The 7,584-nt window shown below is 38.9% G+C and overlaps 1 pseudogene; it reads right to left on the minus strand.

Moving 5' to 3' along the window:
- Nucleotides 1-972: 972 nt before the first annotated feature.
- LOC116904410 lies at nucleotides 973-1,689 on the minus strand (annotated as a pseudogene).
- Between the last annotated feature and the right edge of the window lie 5,895 nt (nucleotides 1,690-7,584).

The raw sequence follows: 7,584 nt of genomic DNA on the forward strand, positions 1-7,584 counted from the left end.
ATTCTGGAGGTTATTTCAACCTGTCCTTGCAAGAGCAGAGGTGGCTACCCTAGGGAGTCAAAGCATGGCTAGACTGGCATCTTCAGAGTAATGTGGTCCCTTTCCCTTATGCCTCTCCCTTCAATACTGCATTTCTCCTTCCCAGGGTGACTCTGGTGGCCCTGTGGTCTGCAATGGACAGCCCAGGGGCATTTGTCTCCCTGGGGCTGTGGCTGTGCTCCTGAAGGACAACCTGGTGTGTACACCAAGGTCTGCAACTATGGACTGGATTCAGGACACCATTGTTGCAAACTAAGTTTCCTAAATCTCCTTGAAGTCACTGTGCCAGTAAAGTTGATTTTTTCCCTTACTTCCTGTGTCTCTGATCTCTTTATCCTTTTGTCTGTGTGAAATACACTCCTATTTGAACTCACTTCTCTTTATTATTGAAATGTTGTTAGCAATCTACATCTTCAAATATACTTCTTCAAATATACATCTTCAAATATACTGCATGGAATATAGTTCAGCTGCAGTTGAAATGAAAAAATGGTAATAGTATTGATTTTTTCTCTTTAAAAGAACATTTATGAGAACTTTGATGCTAAAATATTTCTAATAGTTTTTCATATTTACATTTGTTTCTTTTTCACTTGCGAAGTATTTTGTTATTTTGATACACATGAAAAGTATTTATATAGAGAGTTGAGATACAAAAAAGCATCAGTTTGACCCTAATGATCCCCAACGTTCAGGATTGTGTAAGGAAATTACCTACACATTTTAAAAACTGAATTTGCAAACAAAATAATCTGAAAAAGTCTTTATTAACACTGATCAAGAGTGATGAGGTTCTTGAAATTTTTCGTGGGAGTTGTCCAAGGGTTCCTCATAGAAGAAAGAGATTATGCTGACTGGTCCTCATGTTGGTTAAAAGTATGTTCTCCACCCTACATACTCATGGCTTCTCAATAAAGTAGCCGTGTAACCTTATCACCTGAGAGATGTAGCACTGATGTGTTTCCTAACAGCATTCCCATGGCTTTTCCTTGCTTCTAAAGGTTCCAGGGCAGCCAATATTGCTTCAACAAACACATTCTTTAGACATTTCTGTGTGAGGTTACAGCAATCCTCATTCTCGACAGCCTTCAGATCCCACTCCAGCTTGTCAGCAGTTTTCAGGGTAATAGATTTCACTTTGTTCTTGGCAAGTTTCTCAATAGTACAAAGGTCATCTCTGAGACCCATTTGAGTTGCAACAAGTAAGAAAGGAGTCCTTGAGCAGTGGTGAGTTGTCTCAGGTACCCACTTTTCTTTCACATTTTTAAATGAGGATGGAGAGACCACTGAGAAACATACTAGAAAAAAAAGTCCATAGAGTTGTCTTCATTGGAAGGTTGATGGCTAGCCTGGTCTGAATCACATTTCTTTCTTATCCTTTCCTCAAAGTGAACAACCCAGACCTGCTCCAGCGCCTGAATGCCCCAGTGCTGCCTTAATAACTTAGCAGTCTTTGTCATAACCTTCTTGCCCTGGAATATCAAAAAGTCCAAGAGTGTATGGCTCTCCATCAATCATAAGAGTGACTATATAGTTGTTGAAAACAGTCAGTATATATTTTGCTGGAATCTTGTTCATCATATAGGATATCAGTAGACATATTTTATCAATAGCACCATCACTGACAACACAGCCCTTAATTGTCTGCATTATGGAAAAGCATTTTACTGGGCTACATGTAATTTTTAGCTCAATACTTTCATGAATATGTATGTTATTAAGAAATAAATAACATGTACTTTAAATGGGAGATTTTAAATGAAAGTTTCCTTCAAATGTAAGGTAATTCATAGGCACCATGGCTGGATGGAGTTGTTGGTGGCCTTCCTCTTTGGAGGCTTGCATAGCACTTTCTGGTATCATGAAAATTAATTCTCAGTAAGAACGTATTCAGGTCAGTTTGCCTTAGGGGCATCTGGTCCTGTTTCTGAAATACATGGCGTCTTCAACAAAGCAATTGCTTTCTACCTCTTGTGGGGCAAATGATTGCAGTAAGCAATAGCACATAATAATGTTTCAAGAGTCTCTTGTACAACCCTGAGAAACAACTCAAAAGAGGGCTTTTCAAAGGCAGGGTATTAGGCTTTTCTTAGATGGTGTTTGGTTTTTGGAAGAAATATTCTTAATTCAGAGAAGAAATTTCATTAACTTGATTACACACACACACACACACACACACACACATATACGGCTTATTAATTTCTTATAAAATTTTAGAGATCCTTACTGTCATTTTACCCTCCTGTTTTCTTCTTCTATATTTATCTCCTTGGTTCTTTTCTGACTTGTCATTTTTCTCATTTCTCCAATGAAATATTTTGTACTTTGTTCTTCCTTCTCCATTGCTCCTCCATTTTCCTATTCTGGCACTGGCTCCTTTTTCATTCCTAATATTTGGTTGTTTTTTTTTTTTTACTGTTTTTGGTTTCTTTTGTTTTTTTGTTTCTTTTCCGAGTTATTCCATAATATATACTCATAGCTTAAGATCTGTAGGTAGGTGTTTCAATGAGTAATAATATTTATCATTTATAATTTGGGGTCTGGTTTAGGATATTTTCCCATGTTCCATTCATTCACCTGAAAAGTTCATGATTTCATTTTTTATAAGTGATTAATATACCATATTATCCACCATTTCACTATGTATTTATCTAGACATTTAGATTTTTCCATTTCCTACCTCTTATGCCTAACCTGGCACTAGCTCTGACGTTCTTATTGAATGATACAAGCCTGAACAACAAAAGAGAAAGTATGACTGGTACTGAAAACCAACAAAATAGCGAAGGCTAGTGAAGTCATTTTGAAGAAAAACTATGACCCCTCCTTTACTAAACCAGGACAGTATTAAATATTTGTCCTTATTCCTACAGTTATGTGTAGTCCTCGGTTTGCATATAGAAACTTCTCTTTGTAACAGATCAGGAACATTAAAAAATACCATAACCAATAAAAATGTGGACTTATGGAGATCAATCCTAGTAGATTTGTTTACAAAACAACTCTTGCCCTGATGACTTTGGGAACATTGTGGAGACAATGTGGAAAAATTTTAAAAATCAAAGACTCAATGAGTTTGCTGTGAAATTGTATCTCCTAGTTATGTCAGTAGCTACACTCATATAGTCTCACCAATATGATGCCTATACATAAGCTGAACAAGGACAATGGTGACAGATAGGCCAAAGTAAACATGAAAAACCCCAATGAGGTCACATACAACCTTAAACAATAGCCACAGGTAGCTCAGGAATGCTGATAATGAGAGGAATACTAATACCCAGATAGAATGTATCAGTTGAATGTCCAATAAAAAAAATGGTCACTCTTGAGACCCACCCCCAGCATAGTACCATGTAACACTTTTAGGAAGATGTTACTATGCAAGCGAAAGCAAGTACATGATAGAATGAGGCCTGTCATTGGACAAAATGGAAGGATGAGAGAAAAGATTTTAGAGGAGGAGGAGAATGGCTCAAAGGAGAGATAGTAGCCAAGAGAACATGGAGGCATGTCTCTGTCTCTCTATCTCTCCCCCTCCCCCTTTTTTGGTACCATGTGGAGAGGTTTAATGAGAGAAGAAAAGTAGAAGGGGGAAGGAACATAGGCCGGTCATGAGCACGTGCAGGGAAGGGGGGATGAGTAGAGAAAGGACAGGGACAGAGGGGAAGAGAGCAGAGAAGCAAAGAACAAAGAGCAAGGAGAGCAAGAGCTGTTATGAATATTTTTAAGGGATGGATGTGTACAGGATTTTGTGTAGCTAGATGAGCATACTGTATGTTATCTAGGTGAACGATTATATATTATCAATTGGATCAGAGGTTATTGTGCTGTGTGTTCTTTCATGTGTTGATTTAATTGAATTCAAGAGAGTGTGTGGTGGCTGGAGACACTGAGTTGCTACAGAATTAGGATGTGTATGTCTGGCATGGTGGCAACCTGCCTTGTGAACTACATGGGTAGAAAGATTGTTGCCAGGCTCAGAGAGTAGCCATCAGCAGTGTGATTTATGGGATGGAGCAAAGCGGTGAAATGTTTTGCTGACTGAGATGAAAACTTCCAACGGATGTCATGGGGTACTACGGTGCCGGATCTAGTCGGGGGTTAAAAGAAAGCATTTTATTTTAATTTTACAGCAATAGACCCTCAGAGTCAGACTATGCCCAAAACTACCTCCTCTAGGCCTCACACAGTATAGGCACATAAAGAAGGCCTGAGACGTACCTCAGCTCTGTGCTACAGGGAATAAGTCAGTAGAGTACACTTCAGATGAACCCAACTCTCTGTCATGGCACACAGAGGCAGAGAAATCATAAGCTGACCCCATCCTGGTGCTACAGAGGCTCAGGTGGGCAGACCATACCCTAGATAACTACTGTCTAGTGTAGCAATGCACAGAACAGGTATACCACTTTTTAGAGGACCCTGGTCACCCAAAGGACCAGAGCAACATTAAAATGAGAAAGTAAGTGCTAGAGAGATAGAAAGGAAAGAAAAAGAGAAAAAGAAAGAGGAGAATGAGAAAGAAGAGAAAGAAAGAGGAGAGAGAGAGAGAGAGAGAGAGAGAGAGAGAAGGTTGCATGCACAATGAAGATGGTAGAACCAGAGACACAAGGACTAGCCTTGTGTGAGTAGCTATGGATATAATCTAATGCCATGGTGAGGCCCAGACCTGAGCTATGGCCAAGGGCCATTTCTAAGCCTGTGTCCCTGAAGTACTGGTCATCTGTTACCACCAAAGGCCAGGCAGACATCCCTAGACTTTGATGCTCCCTGGAGCCATGTTGATGGGTGAAGTATCCAGGGTTGTCCAGAGCTGGCCCCACCTATCACCTGTGCATCAGTGAACAGCTAGTCATTCAGGGCTGAGAGCAGGAGAGCTGCCACCACCCTTCCTCACCTTTAGCACTTGGGAGAGTCAGTCCACCACATAGCACAGGGAACACAGTATAGCTGGCCTTGGCTACAGGGATGGAGGGTAAGCCAGCCTGAGAGTATCAGCTCAGGAGATGTAGTCATGACACTTGTCTACTGCAAGGGGCTCTCACCAACTGCAATAGTCACAAGGGATGATCACAGGTTACTGAGTGCAGAAGAACTGTTCTTGTCTCTCAACTGCTGCAACACTCGAGAGAGTGGGCACTACATTACACCTGGACAACATAGTACAAAGAGTACATCTTTAAAGGAAGAGGGATTTGTTTTCTCTCTATAAAAACCAATGAGAAAGCTGGCAAATAGTTTCACAACTGGTTCCCGAGTCCTATAGTAAGAAAATATATCCGAGTTTTCAAAATACAGTTGAAAATTGCTTTATCATTCATTTTCTTCTGTCTCCAAAATAGGCTCTAAATCTTGAGAATGGGTAGAAAACAAAATAACAGGTTATTAAAATACAGACTGTGATGCATCATGGTCTGGATTGTGACTCATTGGGTTTGAAGTTGAGATCAAGAGAATGAATCTCCCACAAAGTCTTCGAATATCATTGCAAAAGTTTAGACAAGAGATATTGACCCTATTACTTTAAAATACAACAGTACGCTACACTGTCCTTTCAAAAAGAAAGGGGATTAAAAATTCCTGTGTGTCATGACCAATGAGACACTAGATGAAGAGACCTTCTAATAACCTCTTAGTTTTGTAGTGGTAGATATTGGGGATATATTAGAATGAACAGAAGTGCTTCACTTCAACCCTTGTACACCATCTCTCTCTCTGAAAATCAAAAGGAAAAGTGTGACAAACAAAATTCTATCTACCATCCTGATTCTTCTCCTGTGATACTAAAGCAACATCTTTTTTTTTTGTATTAATGACCACTAGATTTTACTCACTAATAGAACTTTTTAACAGCTTACAACAAGTACATTTACATATTCTGTGCATCTTGATGCATTCTGACACATGGATAATTGTGTAAAATAGGATGAATACATCCCTAACTCCTTCAGATTTCAAAATGCCACTATAATCCATCACCCCTGCTTTTCCAAGCCCCTCTACACCCCAAGCACAGAGCCATATGCTTCATATCACTGTACTATTGATTATTTTGCCATTTCTAAGATGTTTAATAGCCTAGGATAGAATCATAAACAATGTAATCCATTTTTACTTTCTTTTCCCCATTCAAGTACATTATGTGAATCAGTGGGTAATTCCTTCTACTGTGTACTAATATGCCATCAATATTGGGATACTGTTGATCCATTCATCTGTATTCTAGTGAGAGACCATTATTAATAAAGTTACCACTACCTGCATGTGATATTTTCCTGTATATGCCTGTTTCCTTTTCTCTTGGGTAAAATACCTGAGAGTGGAGTGGGTGAGTGGTAATCTAAGGTATGCTTGGCTTGTTAAGTCATTTCTTTACTGTTTCCCAAAATGTTGGTTGGTACCAGTTTACATTTCCAGCCTCAGTATGTGAGAACTCCAGCTTCTGAAAGTGCTGCCCAGTGCTTGCCTGTGGTGTCTGCCTTTTTTATTTTTTTTACCGTAATCCTTCTAATAGGTGGGCAACATGTAGACCGGTTTTAATCTTCCCATCCTAATGGCTGGTGAACTTGAAACCTTGTGCTTGTAGTTGCCACCAGTAATTTTTTGACACTAAAGCAACATCTTTTAGTTTTCAGAACCACACAAGTGTAAAAAACTTAAAAAAAATTGTGATATCCTGAGTCACAGAGAAAAAGACTAATTTACGTGAGACCTGTATATTGAAGACTTTTACAATATTGAATAATTTATGCATACCTGGAATGAAGCCTACCAACACAAGCAGGATGGATGATGTTTTTAATTTGTTACTGGATTTGGTTTACCAAAATTTTATTGAGTATTTTTGCATAAAAATTTGAGTGGCCTGAACTGACGAGACTTGAATGTATTTTCATGATTAGTTTTCATAATATCAACCGGTGCTACGCAAAACTCCAAAGGAGAGAGGAAGCCAAAGTCACACCCAGACATAGAAACTATGAATCAACTCAATTTAAAAGGAACTCCCATCAAAAAATTTCTCAATTGAACATATGTTCTTTATTCCTTAAAAAACATATGTATTTATGAAAGGGTTCAGTTAAACATCACATGTGATACTAAAACACTGTTAAGAACAATTATAGTCTCAACTTACTGATATGGTTTTTGAGAAAAAAACCTGTAAACTTTCGACCATTTAATATATACTTTTTAAAATTGTTGCTGAACTATTACTCCGTGCAGCATATTTGAAGATGTATATAGCTAGCAACGTTTCAATAATAAAGAGAAATGAGTTCAAATAGGATTGTATTTCACACAGACAAAAGGAAAAAGAGATCAGAGACACAGGAAGTAAGGGAAAAAATCAACTTTACTGGCACAGTGACTTCAGGGGGATTAAGGAAGTTTAGTTGGCAGCAATGGTGTCCTGAATCCAGTCCACATAGTTGCAGACCTTGGTGTACACACCAGGGTTGTCCTTCAGGGCACAGCCATAGCCCCAGGAGACAAATGCCCTGGAGCTGTCCATTGCAGACCACAGGCCACCAGAGTCAC

The sequence above is a fragment of the Rattus rattus genome, chromosome 6 (genome assembly GCF_011064425.1).
Source record: "Rattus rattus isolate New Zealand chromosome 6, Rrattus_CSIRO_v1, whole genome shotgun sequence".
Classification (NCBI taxonomy): domain Eukaryota; kingdom Metazoa; phylum Chordata; class Mammalia; order Rodentia; family Muridae; genus Rattus; species Rattus rattus.